The following is a 17,209-nucleotide window of genomic DNA, read 5'->3' on the forward strand; positions in this document are numbered from 1 at the left end:
CCCCATAAATGACCCCATTATAAAAACTGCACCCCCCAAAGTATTCAAAATGACATTCAGTCATCATTTTAACCCTTTAGGTGTTTCACAGGAATAGAAGCAAAGTGAAGGAGAAAATTCACAATCTTCATTTTTTACACTCCCATGTTCTTGTAGACCCAATTTTTGAATTTTTACAAGGGGTAAAAGGAGAAAATGTATACTTCTATTTGTAGCCCAATTTCTCTCGAGTAAGCACATATCTCATATGTCTATGTAAATTGTTCGGCGGGCGCAGTAGAGGGCTCAGAAGGGAAAGAGCGACAAGGGGATTTTGGAGAGTACGTTTTTCTGAAATGGTTTTTGGGGGGCATGTTGCATTTAGGAAGCCCCTATGGTGCCAGAACAGCAAAAAACCCTCACATGGCATACCATTTTGGAAACTAGACCCCTTGAGGAACATAACAAGGAATAAAGTGAGCCTTAATACCCCACAGGTGTTTCACGACTTTTGCATATGTAAAAAAAAATATATTTTTTTTCACTAAAATGTGTGTTTCCCCCCTAATTTCACATTTTTCCAAGGGTTAATAGCAGGAAATACCCCCCAATATTTGTAACCCCTTCTCTTCTGAGTATGGAGGTACCCCATAAGTTGACCTGAAGTGCACTATGGGCGAACTACAATGCTCAGAAGAGAAGGAGTCATATTTGGCTTTTTGAGAGCAAATTTTGCTCGGGGGCATGTCGCATTTAGGAAGCCCCTATGGTGCCAGAACAGCAAAAAAAAAACACATGGCATACCATTTTGGAAACTAGACCCCTTGAGGAATGTAACAAGGAATAAAGTGAGCCTTATTACCCCACAGGTGTTTCACGACTTTTGCATATGTAAAAAAAAAAAAAAAAAATCCACTAAAATGTGTGTTTCCCCCCAAATTTCACATTTTTGCAAGGGTTAATAGCAGGAAATACCCCCCAATATTTGTAACCCCTTCTCTTCTGAGTATGGAGGTACCCCATAAGTTGACCTGAAGTGCACTATGGGCGAACTACAATGCTCAGAAGAGAAGGAGTCATATTTGGCTTTTTGAGAGCAAATTTTGCTCGGGGGGCATATCGCATTTAGGAAGCCCCTATGGTGCCACAACAGCATAGGGTTTTTTTTTTTTTTTTTGCGTTTGTCAAAACCGCTGTAACAATCAGCCACCCCTGTGCAAATCACCTCAAATGTACATGGTGCACTCTCCCTTCTGGGCCTTGTTGTGCGCCCCCAGAGGACTTTACGCCCACATATGGGGTATCTCCGTAGTCGGGAGAAATTGCGTAAAAAATTTTGGGGGGCTTTTTTCCCTTTTACCTCTTGTGAAAATGTTAAGTATAGGGCAACATCAGCATGTTAGTGTAAAAAATTTAATTTTTTTACACTAACATTCTGGTGTAGACCCCAACATTTCCTTTTCATGAAGGGTTAAAGAAGAAAAAGCCCCCCAAACCTTGTAACGCAATTTCTCCCGAGTACGGCGATACCCCATATGTCGCCCTAAACTGTTGCCTTGAAATACGACAGGGCTCCAAAGTTAGAGCGCTGTGCGCATTTGAGGCCTAAATTAGGGATTTGCATAGGGGTGGACATAGGGGTATTCTACGCCAGTGATTCCCAAACAGGGTGCCTCCAGCTGTTGCAAAACTCCCAGCATGCGTGGACAGTCAAAGGCTGTCCGGCAATACTGGGAGTTGTTGTTTTTCAACAGCTGGAGGCTCTGCTTTGGAAACAGTGGTGTACCGGACGTTCTTATTGGGGGAGGGGGGCTGTGTAAGGGTATGTGTATATGTAGTGTTTTTAACTTTTTATTTTATTTTGTGTTAGTGTAGTGTAGTGTTTTTAGGGTACAATCACATGGGTGGGGGATTACAGCGAGTTTCCCGGCGCAAAATTTGCTGCATCTCAAGATGCGAGAAACCCACTGTAAAAGCCTCGCCCATGTGAATGTACCCTGTACATTCACAGGGGGGGGGGGGGGGGGGGGGGGCACCAGCTGTTGCAAAACCACAACTCCCAGCATGCATGGTCTGTTAGTGCATGCTGGGAGTTATAGTTTTGCAACAGCTGGAGGCACGCAGGTTAGGGAACTCTGAGTTAGAAACAATGTTTCCCAACCAGTGTGTCTCCAGTTGTTGCAAAACTACAACTCCCAGCATGCCCAGACAGCTGAAGGGCATGCTGGGAGTTGTAGTTCGGCAACATCTGAAGGGCCAGATGTTGCTGAACTAAAACTCCCAGCATGCCTGGACAGTCAGTGCATACTGGGAGTTGTAGTTTTGCAACAGCTGGAAGAGCACAGATTGGAGACCATTATACAATGGTCTCCAAACTGGGGCCCTCCAGATGTTGCAAAAGTACAACTCCCAGCATGCATGGTCTGTTAGTGCATGCTGGGAGTTATAGTTTTGCAACAGCTGGAGGCACACAGGTTAGGAAACACTGAGTTAGAAACAATGTTTCCCAACCAGTGTGTCTCCAGTTGTTGCAAAACTACAACTCCCAGCATGCCCAGACAGCTGAAGGGCATGCTGGGAGTTGTAGTTCGGCAACATCTGAAGGGCCAGATGTTGCTGAACTAAAACTCCCAGCATGCCTGGACAGTCAGTGCATGCTGGGAGTTGTAGTTTTGCAACAGCTGGAAGAGCACAGATTGGAGACCATTATACAATGGTCTCCAAACTGGGGCCCTCCAGATGTTGCAAAACTACAACTCCCAGCATGCCCAGACAGCCAAAGGCTGTCTAGGCATGCTGGGAGTTGTAGTTTTCAGACTTCTAGAAGCAGCAGTGAAGATCTTCACTGCTGCTTCTGAGGACCATGTACTCACCTGCTGGTCCCGTCGCTCCTCGTCCTCGTGGCCGGTCCCGCGCTGCTCCTCGGTCCCGCCGCTGGATCTGGTAAGTCCGCCGGTCCCCTGATGTTCCCCCCCCTATGCTGCAGGTCCCGAGCGAGCCCCCGCAGCCATCGTCCCCCGTTCTGCCCGACTTCCAGGGGCGGGCAGTGTGGGGGATCTGAACTTTCACCCCAGATCACTGTGATTGGTCCACAGGGACCAATCACAGTGATCGCTGACCAGGACCATCAATGGATGGTCCTGGGGGTGAAGCAGAAGTTGTCCCCTGCTGGAAACAGCGGGACTTCTGCCAGTTAACCCGTGCGATGCTGCGCATCGCCGGGTTAACTGAATGTCATTTATAAACGCCGGGATGCGCGAACGCACTGCACAACCCGGCGTTTATATATGACATTCTGCGGGAAGGGGTTAACATGTCATGATGTCATAGGCACTATAATTGAATAAACCAATTTTAGTCAGTTAACCCCTTTATAACTATTGATACACCTGCTCTATATGTGGCAGGTGCTGGCTGTATCTTACAGCCAACACCAGCCTGCAACTATAGTGATCCAACTTCAGTCCAATCCCAGGAGTTTAACCCTTTATCTGCTGGGTTAATAAAAAGCAATCTCGAGATGTAGAGAGTGAACTGACAGGTGCCGCATAGGGTGTGAACATGCCGTACTAAAACTATCTCTGTTGAAAAACTAATCACAGTCTCGCTTTCACTTTTCTAGAGAAGCAAAACCAAAACATTTGCACTGATTGGTTGCTATTGGTAACAACAAAAAAAATGTTTTACACTGCTCAAGTATGCAACTGTACATCTGGATTGCAGTTGACTTATCACAATCAGACATACAGTTATATCATTGGGTGGTGTGGGCATTTTTTGAACCCGGTGCATCCAGACACCCTCACTATATGCCTGACTGTAAAACATATTGTGAAATCCAAATGTGGTCGTGGGGATGTTGTTTCGGTATATGAGGAGTTAATATTAACCCGATAGTTCGTGACGCCAGGCTGAGGGCTAGTATGCTGAGGTAATTCTCTGGCCTATCGCCGCCCTTCCCAGTAACGATAGGTGCATGAAATGACTGAAGGTCCACAAGGAAGTTGAACTTGAACTTGAATAACTTTACTTAAGTGCTTGCGGTAAATCCAATGCACAGAGACAGTCTTATATAAACAGTCTCTATATTGCTCAGTGACTGACAGTTGTTGCGGACCTTGAGTATTATTACAAGTCTCTGAATTTAGGATAATTATTGCAGATCCGTCAGGATTTAGGGGATAGATAAGGTCCGGTGATCTTGCAGAGTGCTTGGGATTGATACACTCACGATTCTGAATAGATTCAGCCGTTGCCGCAAGGCTCAGGCCTAACTCACTGCGATAATAGCTGCGCAGATCCTTCTTGTTTGCCAGCCCAGGAACAAGAGAGAGAACAATGGCCGCCGCTCCTTTATATGGACAGGGGGCGGGGTGAATCTGATTGGTCCGAATTCACTGTTACACAGTATGATGGGATTGCATACGTCATAAGGACCTCCAAAGGTCCTAAAGCAAAAATAACATAGAGTTCACCTAGTCATGTGACCCGCAGGTCCTGGTATGCTACGTGCAGGTAATTAACCATATATTTACATGTATATCACTATATTTACATAAACCTTGAGTAAACTACTGATTTACTATATGGAATAGAGGTGACAAGGGCAGACTATATACCGTGGACCCCAACGTCCTAGGGACTCTGGCTATGGGAACCCATAGACATATAGGTACCGTATAGGATGCGGTACCGGGACACCACAAACCCCCTTACTTAAGATAAGTCGACCTCGACGTCTGTCCCCTAAGACAGAGGGACTAGGACTAGAACAGGATGCTATAGAACAGGATGATCTACACATTTGCTGTACATCCTAAGTAAACACTGAACACATCTACATTCTCTGATACTCTTGCTAGTATCTGGACTAGACAATAAAAAAATCTATCTAGACATTAGTGCTATCTAGACATTCACGAACATATCTATCCTTTAATTTCCAGCTTCTAAGACATTCTATTAAACCTATTATACACTTTAAAGCTTACTAGACAATTAGGCAGCTATCTGACATATAGTTGCTAGGTCCTAAACATTTTATTAGCTCTCAACACATTCTTGGAGTCTAAACTGAACATTAATATAACTCTCTATACATGAGACTATCTAGACATTAGTTCAGCTCTATATACCCTTAGCGTCAAGCTAACTAGACAATTTTATTATCATCTCACACATTTTATTTCTTTGCCAACAATAAGTTACCTGTAAGTACAAATAAGGTTATACTGGCTAGCCGGAAGCTAGGTCATAGTAAGGGTGGCTGCTAGGGTCTATCGGCTACACACTCCTCACCTTTAGAGCACTTTCAAAAACAACCTAACTAGGTTATTCTTAGAATTATGTGTTTAATTCTATATTAGCAAGAGCACCTACTGGCCAGGCAGAGCATCTTACACACGCAATGAAAGAGAAGAAGAAGTGTACCTAACAGTGGCAGGAATTGGGTATCAATGTGCTGCAATTCCTAAGTGTTTTCTTAAGTGAGATACTTGTTTTGATGTATGTACTAGAAAAACTTGAAGTAGTACATTTAAGTGAGTAATCTAGGGTACTGAAAAGTGATTGGCAGAGCATTGAAGTGGGTTATCAAAGGTACTACGTGTGCAGGTACTAAATGTGAGTCCTGGTACCTGATGGGTAGTTTGCCCTGTGTAGTCCTTTGAGACCGCCGCAACACCACCTCCGAGTCATCAGGAGTTCCTTCACTTGAGGATTCTTCAAGAGCTTCAGTCCCCGAGGGACCAGCTGGAGGACTGGAAACGGAAGCAACATCTTCGGTTGAACTGAGGGGTTCTCTTAAGACAAGTGGAGTAATGGCATCAATATCTGGAGCAGTCACTGGAGCAGGACTGATGTTGGGTGTAGCAACCAATGGTGGTTGACAGGGAGCAACAGCTACTGGCAACTGACTGGGTGGTGCAACCAGTGGCGGCTGGTTGGATGGAGCTGGGAACAGTATGCCCCAATACATGGTAGGCTGCTGAGATGGGAACAAAGGAATGTCCATAGTGGGATGAATTCCTTCTCCCGGCACATATTCTCTTATTGGCCTTGGTGGAGGTGGAGTAGAAGTAGCAGGAGGATCAGAAGGAGTAGGAGGAGATGGGCCAAGCATATCTTCTTTCAGGCACACTTTTATCCTATTCCGGTGAACCACCTGTGGCTCGAACCCGTCTTTTTGTATCTTGTACACGTCCGTTTCGGGATAAGGAACCACAGTAATGGTGTATGGCTGCGTTTCCCACAGGGAGTCCAATTTATGGGTTATAGGAAATTTTCCAAGCCACACTTTATCTCCAAGCTGCAAGGGCTGAGCCGAAGCATGTCGATTATAATCTTTCTGCTGGCGTTCATGAACTTCACCCATTTTCTTCTCAACGATGTCCTTGGCTTCCTCAATTCTTCGTTGATGCTCTGACACCCAACCTTGGGAAACCTGAGGAGAATTGTTGAAAGGTGCCTGTAGCCCGAAGGTTCGATCCTTTGGCAATTGGCCGTGTCGGCCATTCATCAGGAAAAAGGGCGTATGCCCCATAGAGCAGTGAACAGTGTTGTTGTAAATTTCCAGGAGTTCAGGCAACATCTGAGGCCACTCTTCCTGCTTTGAGACAGAGGCTGCTCTGAGCATCTGGATGAACACCTGATTGATCCTCTCGCAGAGCCCATCCCCGTTGTCTGGAGCTTCTTGCAATCATGCAACCGGCAAAGTTCCTGGAACAACTGGGCTTCAAAGGTGGTTCCCCAATCCGTGAGGACCGATTCGGGACACCCCAGGGGTTGGATCTATTGTTGATAGAAGAGTTGAGCAGCAGTCTTGGCGGTAAGATCGGGGGCCACGACCACCCACTTGGAATAATGATCCACCATAGTTAGAGCAAGACAATAGCCAGATCGAGTGGGGGCCAGCTTTACATGGTCCAAGGCAACAATTTGATTTGGCCTTTCTGTACAGATGGGATGCAAAGGGGCTCTTGCGTCCCTCCGGGGGTTCTTTATCACGTTGCACACGGAGCACTCGGCACACCATTTCTCGATGTCTCCCCGCATCCCAATCCAGTAAAATCTCCTTCTGACGGTGATCTCTGTCTTATGGACCCCGAAGTGTCTGAATTGATCATGATAGGCATTCAGAACCATGGCTGCATCGCTTCTGGGAACCACAATCTGGTGTATGCGGTCTCCTGAGACTGGGTCCAGGGAATTTCGGTAGACCAACCCCTTGTGCAGGAACAGGCGATTCCTCTGCCGCCACAGCCGCTTCAATTCAAAGTCTCCGTGGGTCTTGCGCACCGGAGTAGGCACTTTCTTGTGGAGGCAATAGTCGAGGAGGTCCCCGATAACCCTGCATTCATCCTGAAGTGTCTTCCAGGTGGACAGATCTTCAGAGAATCTTTGGGAGATTCAGGTCCATCACCCGCCTGGGCAGTCAGAGGATTCTGGCTCACGAATCTTCAGTAGAAGGGAGGCATTTCTACATCTTCCCACACATCTTTAGTAGGAGGTGCTTCTCCCGGGGCCATGCGAGAAAGTGCATCCGCATTAACATTGGTTTTTCCACTGCGGTACTTCATGTTGAAATCATAGTTGGCCAACCGAGAGGCCCAACGATGTTCAAGAGCTCCCAACTTAGCAGTGTTCAAATGGGCCAAGGGGTTGTTATCAATGTAGACCATGAAGGGAGTAGCAGCCAGATAGTCCTTAAACTTCTCAGTAATAGCCAAACCAGGGCCAGTAGCTCCAGCTTGAAGGAGCTATAGTTAGCATCATTCTTCTCAGCACCTCGAAGATGCCGGCTGGCATAGGCAATCACCCTCTCCTTGCCATCTTTCACTTGAGATAAGACCGCCCCCAGACCTTCAAAGCTAGCGTCTGTGTATAAACGGAACGGCAGGCTGTAGTCAGGATACGCCAATATGGGGGGTTCCGTGAGGAATTACTTCAGGGCTCGAAAGGCATCTTCTTGTTCTTCGGCCCACTGTATAGGGAGCCTCCCATTATAATTATCCCGGGCAGTCCCTCTCAGTAATTCGGTCAAGGGTCCAGCAATTTGAGCAAAATGGGGTATGAAGGGCCGGTTATATCCAGCAAACCCCAGGAAACTTCGGACATGTCGCACCGTCCTGGGGGGTGGGCCATTCTTTCACAGCACTCACTTTGTCTGGATCAGGCTTGACTCCTTGAGCACTGACGACATGTCCTAGGTAGTGCACTTGTGGCTTTAGCAAGTGACATTTGGAAGGTTTAACCTTGAGTCCATGTCGGATAAGGACTTGGAAAACTTCTTTCAGGTGATCCAGGTGTTCCTGATATGTTTGAGAATAGACGATGACGTCATCTAAATACAGCAGAACACTCTGGAAGTTAAGATGCCCCATGCATCGCTACATTAGGCGTTGGAAAGTAGCTGGTGCATTGCACAGTCCAAAGGGCATACTTTTGAACTCGAAGAGACCCATAGGGGTCACAAATGCGGTCTTCTCTCCATCCTCTTCTGCCACTGGCACCTGCCAGTAGCCGCTCCTCAGATCCAGTGTGGAAAAGTAGGCGGCAGACCCAAACGCAGTCAAGGATTCTTCGATGCGAGGGAGAGGATAGGCATCCTTATGAGTTATGTTGTTCAATTTCCGGTAATCCACGCAAAAGCGGATAGTTCCATCTTTTTTCTTCACCAGGACCAAAGGTGCAGCCCACAGACTCTGGCTTTCCTGGATATCGGCCTCTTTCATCTCCACGAGCATTTTCTTTATGGTCTGATACATACCAGGAGCCACAGGACGATGCCTCTCTTTAATGGGTGGATTGTCTCCGGTGAGAATCATATGTTTGATCATGGTGGTCCTGCCAAAGTCTGTGGGGAACTTGCTGAAAGATTCTTGATGTTTCTTAGCCACCTAAATGACTCCTTCCACCTGTTCCTTGGGGGTATCTTCGCCTCCTATCTGTAGTTGGCTCCATCAAGGTTCCGCAGGATTCTGGTCAGGTCCTCGTTGGACCACCTGTGACTTCGAGACTACATCTGGTGTAGAGTAGCCACTGGGGTATACTTGGGTAGTTGGACCGCAACTTGAGAGAGATTAATAAGTCTCACTGGAACCTTCCCATTACGTACAGTTACCAGGCTTCTAGCAGCTCACACCAAGGGATGATCTTCCAGTAGAAGGGGTTCCAAGAGCGCTTGGTAATCTTGATTTTTCACCCCGGGTCAGGCACGGCACAAAATAACTGTCTCCGTCTGTGGCTGTAGACTAACGGCTCGGATATCTTGAATCCTTACTCGACAAATTTCTCCTTGATGATTCACGAACTTCTGTTCTGCTTGGAGGATTTTGAGGTGGTGTTGGGCAGCTCACCGGCCTGGGGGTGACAGGTGAGGGAGAGATGCATGCAGTGCACAGACAATATCATCAAAACAGTGCCTCATAATATTCATGCCTTAAATGAAATCAGCTGCTCCCTCATCCCTAACATTTGTGACAATCACACCCTGTCTTCCTAACACATGTTTTCCCACCTGCACAGTGGGCTCCCAGTAACCATGCCTGGGTACTGATTTCCCATTCCCTGCAATTACTCTGAAGTCCGCTTCCTGAGGGTCACACAACCTTTCTAGGCCCCAGTACTTATAGAAAACCCCCTGTGGAATAGTGGATACCTGAGACCCCGTATCTATCAGCGCTTGTAACCGGATACCTTCAATCATCACCTGTACATAAGGACAAGAAGCTACATACATAGACAGTCCCTTCTTCTCGCTGGTTGATTCTGGACCTTCAACCTCTACTCCTGGGGTGCGGTCCTCAACCCCAGGGGATGCCCGTTTAAAGCCCAGCATTGGCTCTTCCAGTGTCCATTCTTGTTACAATAGCTACAGACGGGTCTCTGACTTCCAGGTGGTCTCACAGGAGGGATACCAGATGGAGCAACAGGGCGAGGGTCAGCCTTCTTAGGTGGTGGTGTTGCAGATCTAGAAGGATTTGGCCATACAGCCATTTCTTTAAAGGCCTTGGCTAACTGTTCAATGTCCTGTTTAATGTCTTGTAAGTCAGCTGTCCAAGGACTAGAAGAAGGTGTTGGCTGGGCAGATTGAGAAGGGACAGGCAGTTGGGGCGCGGGCCCCGGAGATTCAGTAGCAGGGGCACTAGTCTCTTCTGTCTGAGGTCCGACTCTATTACTTTAACCGCGAGTCTCTTAAAAGCTGGGAAAGCCATGTCGAGATTTTGCACAGCCAGCCTCCTAAGTTGGGCCTTGTCCCATTTGTTTAGCGCCCCTTGTCCATCAGTACTCGATTGCCTGATCGAGTGTGATGCCGTCCAACTTCTGTACCACCTCTAATGCGCTCTGCAAAGCCACTGCATATGCTCGGAGGGTCTCACCTGGCTTCTGGCGCCGTTCATAGAGTCGGAGGTGTACCTCCGAGGGAGAATGAGATTCGAACACTTGAGAAAGTCCTTCAAAAATCTGTCCCACTGTAGCTTTATCAGCCACTAGCCAGGTGCGAAGTTCTTCCAAGGCGGGTCCCTGGAGTTGTCCCAGAAGCAGCTGTACCTGTTGATGAGGGGGAAGTGCATAAAATCCAAAGAGGCTGTAGAATTTTTCTTTAATGTCTCTTAATGTTTTTACATTAAGAGACATTAAAGAAAAATTCTACAGCCTCTTTGTAGGTGGGAAGCACAGGATTCCTCAAGAAGACAGGTGCAGCAGCTGGGGCTCCTAACACATAGGGAGAGACTGAAGGTGGACTTGTTGGGTCCTGTTCCGCCTGTGCTGGAGGTCTTGCTGGAATCACAGGCAGAGCACGTCCTTGTGAGGTCAAAAGTGTTGGTGAAGGCGGCAACACTCTTCTGGCTTGGGGTGGAGACCCCATTGGTGGAGCCAATGGAGCATTGCCCCCTTGCTGTTCAGGTGGGGACTGTGGGGCTGCATGTTCTGACATCTCTGTATTTGGTATGCTGGCCCTTTAAACAGGTCTTGAATTCCTAGGTCCCAGAGAAATACGCAGTTGTTCTCTGATCTGGAACTTGAGAGCGTAGATTTCAAATTTGACCTGAAACTCAACAGCCTTTAATTGAAATTTGAGTGCGTTGATCGGCAGCTGAAGCGACTCTATGCGGGACTTCAATTCGGCAATCTGATGTCTCAGAATCTCGTAGTGTTCCGGTTCCTCACAGCTTCCAGCCTGTTGTCGCACTCTGCACCTTTTCCCGCGCTGAACTGTCTCTCTTTGTTGGTTTCTGGCACTAGACTCCAACAAAATGGCCACCGCGGCACCGAGAGCTTTGGTGGGCGGGGTCTCTGGATCACGTGCGCCGGGATGTCCCACGCAAACTTGTAGTTTCGCTGTACTGTTCGCCTCCCCCCTTACTTTACATGCGCACTTCCTCCACACAGCACCATGTGCGCAACCCCTTACTCCGGAGTATAAGTCACAGTACATAAATAAAGTTATTTTTCTGGGGGGGAGTACACTTTCACTAATGGCGACTGTAGTAGGCACACACCCGTATCCTGTTCGTGCAACGCCAAAAAGGCTTTGTGGTACGCCTTGGGGGGTGTATAGTCGTGGGGATGTTGTTTCGGTATATGAGGGGTTAATATTAACTCGATAGTTCTTGATGCCAGGCTGAGGGCTAGTATGCTGAGGTAATTCTCCGGCCTATCGCCGCCCTTCCCAGTAACAATAGGTGCATGAAATAAATGAAGGTCCACAAGGAAGTTGAACTTGAACTTAAATAACTTTACTTAAGTGCTTGCGGTAAATCCAATGCACAGAGACAGTCTTATATAAACAGTCTCTATATTGCTTAGTGACTGACAGTTGTTGCGGACCTTGAGTATTATTACAAGTCTCTGAATTGAGGATAATTATTGCAGATCTGTCAGGATTTAGGGGATAGATAAGGTCCGGTGATCTTGCAGAGTGCTTGGGATTGATACACTCACGATTCTGAATAGATTCAGCCGTTGCCGCAAGGCTCAGACCTAACTCACTGCGATAATAGCTGCGCAGATCCTTCTCGTTTGCCAGCCCAGGAACAAGAGAGAACAATGGCCGCCGCTCCCTTATATGGGCAGGGGGCGGGGTGAATCTGATTGGTCCGAATACCTGTCATTCACTGTTACACAGTATGATGGGATTGCATACATCATAAGGACCTCTAAAGTTCCTAAAGCAGAAATACCATAGAGTTCACCTAGTCACGTAACCCGCAGGTCCTGGTACGCTACGCGCAGGTAATTAACCATTTATTTACATGTATATCACTATATTTACATAAACCTTGAGTAAACTACTGATTTACTATATGGAATAGAGGTGACAAAGGCCGGCTATATAACGTGGACCCCTACGTCCTAGGGACTCTTGCTATGGGGACCCACAGACATATCGGTACCGTATAGGATGCGGTACCGGGACACCACACAAACATATGTTTTCATTGACTTGTGGGAATAGGTACTACCAGGTTGAGCTCCCCCTGTAGTGACCAGGATAGGTAATTGAAGCTATCCCAGCCATTCAACCCTCTATATTCTGGTCTAGTGATCTTTCTGCAACATCCAGGTGGTTAGACAAAGGGAGGAAGACTCTATTTGTCAGTCCATATGCCCCCTGCAATGCAATCAGAGGGTGCCAATGTAGAGTGTATTATGTGAGCAATCAAAGGATCACATTTTCAAGTCTTCATGTGAAACTAATAGTGTGTGTAAAAAAATAAAAAATTGATTGCTATACAATAAAAAAAAATTGTTAGAAAACACAATAATCTCCATTTTACTAATAAAAAATGCTTTATTATGGATAAAATAAACTAAAAATCCTACATACATCTGGGAACAGATCAGTAAAGACCCACACTATAAAAGTATACCAGTAAAAACAGAAAAGAAAAAAAACATAACTGACCAAAATGTCATATGTTCCCCAACATTGTGTCAATGAAAACTATAGCATGTCCCATACAAAACAAACCATCACACATAAAAAAGTCATATATATATATATATATATATATATATATATATATATATGTATACAAACACACACAGTGGGGGGAAAAAAGTATTTAGTCAGCCACCAATTGTGCAAGTTTTCCCACTTAAAAAGAAGAGAGAGGCCTGTCATTTTCATCATAGGTATACCTCAGCTATGAGAGAAAGAATGGGGGAAAGAATACAGAAAGTCTCATTGCAGGATTTCTAATTAATTAATTGGTAAATTACTCGGTAAAATAAGTATTTGGTCACCTACAAACAAGCAAGATTTGTGGCTCTCACAGACCTGTAACTTCTTTAAGAGTCTCCTCTGTCCTCCACTCGTTACCTGTATTAATGACACCTGTTTGAACTTGTTATCAATATAAAAGACACCTGTCAACAACCTCAAACAGTCAAACTCCACTAAGGCCAAGACTAAAGAGCTGTCGGAGGACACCAGAAACAAAACTGTAGACCAGCACCAGGCTGGAAAGATTGTATATGCAATAGGCAAGCAACTTGGTGTGAAGAAATAAAATGTGGGAGCAATTATTAGAAAATGGAAGACATACAAGACCACTGGTAATCTCCCTCGAGCTGGGGCTCCACGCAAGCTCACCCTGTGGTGTTAAAATGATCACAAGAATGGTGAGCAAAAATCCCAGAACAGCACTGGGGGACCTAGTGAATGACCTGCAGAGAGCTGTGACCAAAGTTACAAAGGCTACCATCAGTAACACACTACGCTGCCAGGGACTCAAATCATACAGTGCCAGACGTGTCCCCCTGCTTAAGCCAGTACATGTCCGGGCCTCTCTGAAGTTTGCTAAAGAGCATTTGGATGATCCAGAAGAGGATTGGGAGAATGTCATATGGTCAGATGAAACCAAAGTAGAAATTTTTGGTAAAAACTCAACTCGTCGTGTTTGGAAGAGAAAGAATGCTGAGTTTCATCCAAAGAAGACCATATCTACTGTGAAGCATGGGGGTGGAAACATCATGCTTTGGGGCTGTTTTTCAGCAAAGGGACCAGGACGACAGATCCGTGTAAAGGAAGGCCATGTATCATGAGATTTTGAGTGAAAATTTCCTTCCATCAGCAAGGGCATTGAAGATGAAATGTAACAAGTAAGAAAGTACATAAAATGCACTCACCCGGTTTCATGCCAAAGAAGAAGTAACTTTATTCCAAGGGAAACATGGAATACAGTAATCAAGGTCGGCAAGAGGAAGGAGATAAAGCTCATCCGAGTTCGTGGAACAACTGTCCCATTTTGCAGGTTCTCCGCTTGGTCAGCACCAGGCTGGGAAGATGAAATGTGGCTGGGTCTTTTAGCATGACAATGTTCACAAACACACCGCCAGGGCAATGAAAGAGTTGCTTCGTAAGAAGCATTTCAAGGTCCTGGAGTGGCCTAGTCAGTCTCCAGATCTTCACCCCATAGAAAACCTTTGGAGGGAGTTGAAAGTCCGTGTTGCCCAGTGACAGCCCCAAAACATCACTGCTCTAGAGGAGATCTGCATGGAGCAATGGGCCAAAATACCAGCAACAGTGTGTGAAAACCCTGTGAAGACTTACAGAAATTTTTTTACCTCTGTCATTGCCAACAAAGGGTATATAACAAAGTATTGAGATGAACTTTTATTATAGGCCAAATACTTATTTTCCACCATAATTTGCAAATAAATTCTTTAAAAATCAGACAATGTGATTTTATGGATTTTTTTCTCGTTCTGTCTCTCATAGCTGAGGTATACCTATGATGAAAATTACAGGCCTCTTTCATCCTTTAAGGGGGAGAACTTGCACAATTGATGGCTGACTAAATACTTTAGTAGTAATGTATGTATAATGTATGTCTTACTGTGCAAAAAGTAAATAAATCCCCAAAACTATTGTTTATTATCACTAAACCTATTTTATATTAATGGAATAAAGTGCCTAAAGTTTTCTATTTACATATTTGCATTGACTGTCAAGATAATTCCATTGTGTGAACATAGCCTTAGGGGGACAGCTCTTTGTGCATCATTTCCCTTGGAAGGCTCAACTCCAACAATTGTCTTTCCTGGTCTCTCTGCTTCCCAGAGCACATGTTTACAATTCCCTGCTGAGTCCTGGCTACCTTCAAATTGCAGCTCCCTCTGCTGGCCTGTGGCATTAGTACAGTCCCAAAAATAATATTTCTATAGTTCAAGCTAGCCTCAAATTTTTCTGACTAGATATTCTAAAAATAATGTTAGTATAGCAACTCCTGCTGTTTCTGTTAAATAACTGTATTGTGTCCGCAGGTGATTTTTGTAGGCAGAGCAAAGAATTTGGGTCTAAATTTAACTATAAACAATATTTTAATGGGACAACACTTTACTGTAAATTGTGAGACAAGACCTTCATGGATTAAACTTGTTATACTTTCACATCCCACAAATGTCATACTAATATAGTGTTATCACAAATTGTCCTGGCTTCAGCATGTTTTTAAGTAATTCCACCCTGACAGGAAGTTGCTTAGTCCTCTCACTCTCAGAGAGGTGTTGCCTCAGCAGCTCCTTGGCTTCTCCCTTTCTCCCCAGATAATGCATCATCCTCTGCCGTCTCAGAAAGCTTGGCTGAATCTTGTTTTTGAGCTCAAGCTCCGCTCCTGAGTGATGTCACCCTCTCTGACCAACCTCTACAGCTTACATCACCATCTTCCTGTCATACACGTGTACATATATATATCTTTATTAGGCCATTGAGTGAAGCATGAGGTGTGTTTATATCATGACTTGACTATGACTTGCGTGTAAAGCCATGCTCCTTCAATGAGCGGAAAAGGGAAAATATTTACATGATTTTGGCACACATGATTTTATGCTAAAATGATGCTAATACACTATGAGGGAGATTTATCAAACCCTGTCCAGAGGAAAAGTTGCTGAGTTGTCCATAGCAACCAATAAGATGGCTTCTTTTATTTTTGGAAAGGCCTCTGAAAAATGAAAGACGCAATCTGATTGGTTGCTATGGACTTTTCCTCTGAACAGGTTTCAATAAATCTTCCCCTGTGTCTTAATCCTTTTTCACCAAAAGCTTTTTTTTTGTGTGTGAAGCCTCCTCTGCTGCCATTATTATCCCAAGAAGGTTGCTTACATATTGCTGTGAACTTAAAAGCTGCAGTCATTGTATGGGCAGTAATATGGACAGCAAGTTTTTTTTTGCAGAGACTCTGTCTGTCTCTGCTATCCACAGTATCCCTCCCTAGCGCCCAGACCACTGCCAAATTTAAAAGCAAATTCAATTGAGATGGTCTTCTGAAAGAGGTGGTCTTTTGGAGAGGTTTTACTGTATGTTTCATAAATTATATATACAGTGATTTCACAAATCTGTTCAGTCTTGACTTTCATATATTAATTTAATGTGTACTCGTGCATTGTGAATAGACGGTACCTACAACAGCACTGATAGTGTTAAGGAGCAGAGCAACGGCATATCCAGAAGGATAGGTGAATCTCAAGGTCATTTATTTGTCTCTGTCTGTTAGTGTCCATTATTCATGCTTGTTTAAATCCTGAAAACACTGCTTTTATTACAAGCACAGATAATGCAGTGTCTAGGATTCTCCTTCCACAGACCTACCTTAAATTCAAGCGATGATAACTCTGCTTGTCCTTCACAAAAAACTAATGCTCTGTGTCCCATAGGATGATGTTAATAGAGCATTTCAGGACATTATTTGCATCACACAAGGACAGCAATGTGACGTTTTCTTCCTAACACATAAATGCCATTACCAGTTCTCGCTCCCAGGGCCTTAAGCTCCTAATAAATTCTGGCAGGACACTGGTTACAGAATAAAATTCCTTTTCTTATGCAGCTTGCGGTAAATTAGGAAATCAGTAATGGATAAAAATATTTAAGAAAGTTTATTTTATTACTGCATTTTTTTCTTTTAAGGTAAAAGGACACAAAAAGACAAACAGAACTTAAGTGGTAATAAAAAGCAATGAAAAAAAAAGTAAAAGTAAAAAACAAACTTAAAAGCATGAAAGAAAATTCTATAACCACTGCAAAATGCTAGGGAAAAGGGAGAAAAGATTAAAAGACTAACACAAGCATTTGTCATTGAAATGCTGTTATTTTTATAAATTCATCAGCTCTATTCATATAGATGGGGCTGTGCTTTAATTCCTAAACCAATGCTACAATCTCCTATGTCTCAGGAACGGTGAGGGCCTAATGGCATAGTTGAGAAGGTTGAATAAATAA

General features: G+C 44.8%; 1 long non-coding RNA gene across 1 annotated transcript in view; it reads right to left on the reverse strand.

The window, feature by feature from the left end:
* Positions 1–17,209, reverse strand: part of LOC130356098 (uncharacterized) — a 112,128-nt gene that overhangs the window by 52,793 nt on the left and 42,126 nt on the right. The gene's annotated exons all lie outside the window — the stretch shown is intronic.

Source organism: Hyla sarda, chromosome 2 (assembly GCF_029499605.1).
Source record: "Hyla sarda isolate aHylSar1 chromosome 2, aHylSar1.hap1, whole genome shotgun sequence".
Taxonomy (NCBI): Eukaryota; Metazoa; Chordata; class Amphibia; order Anura; family Hylidae; genus Hyla; species Hyla sarda.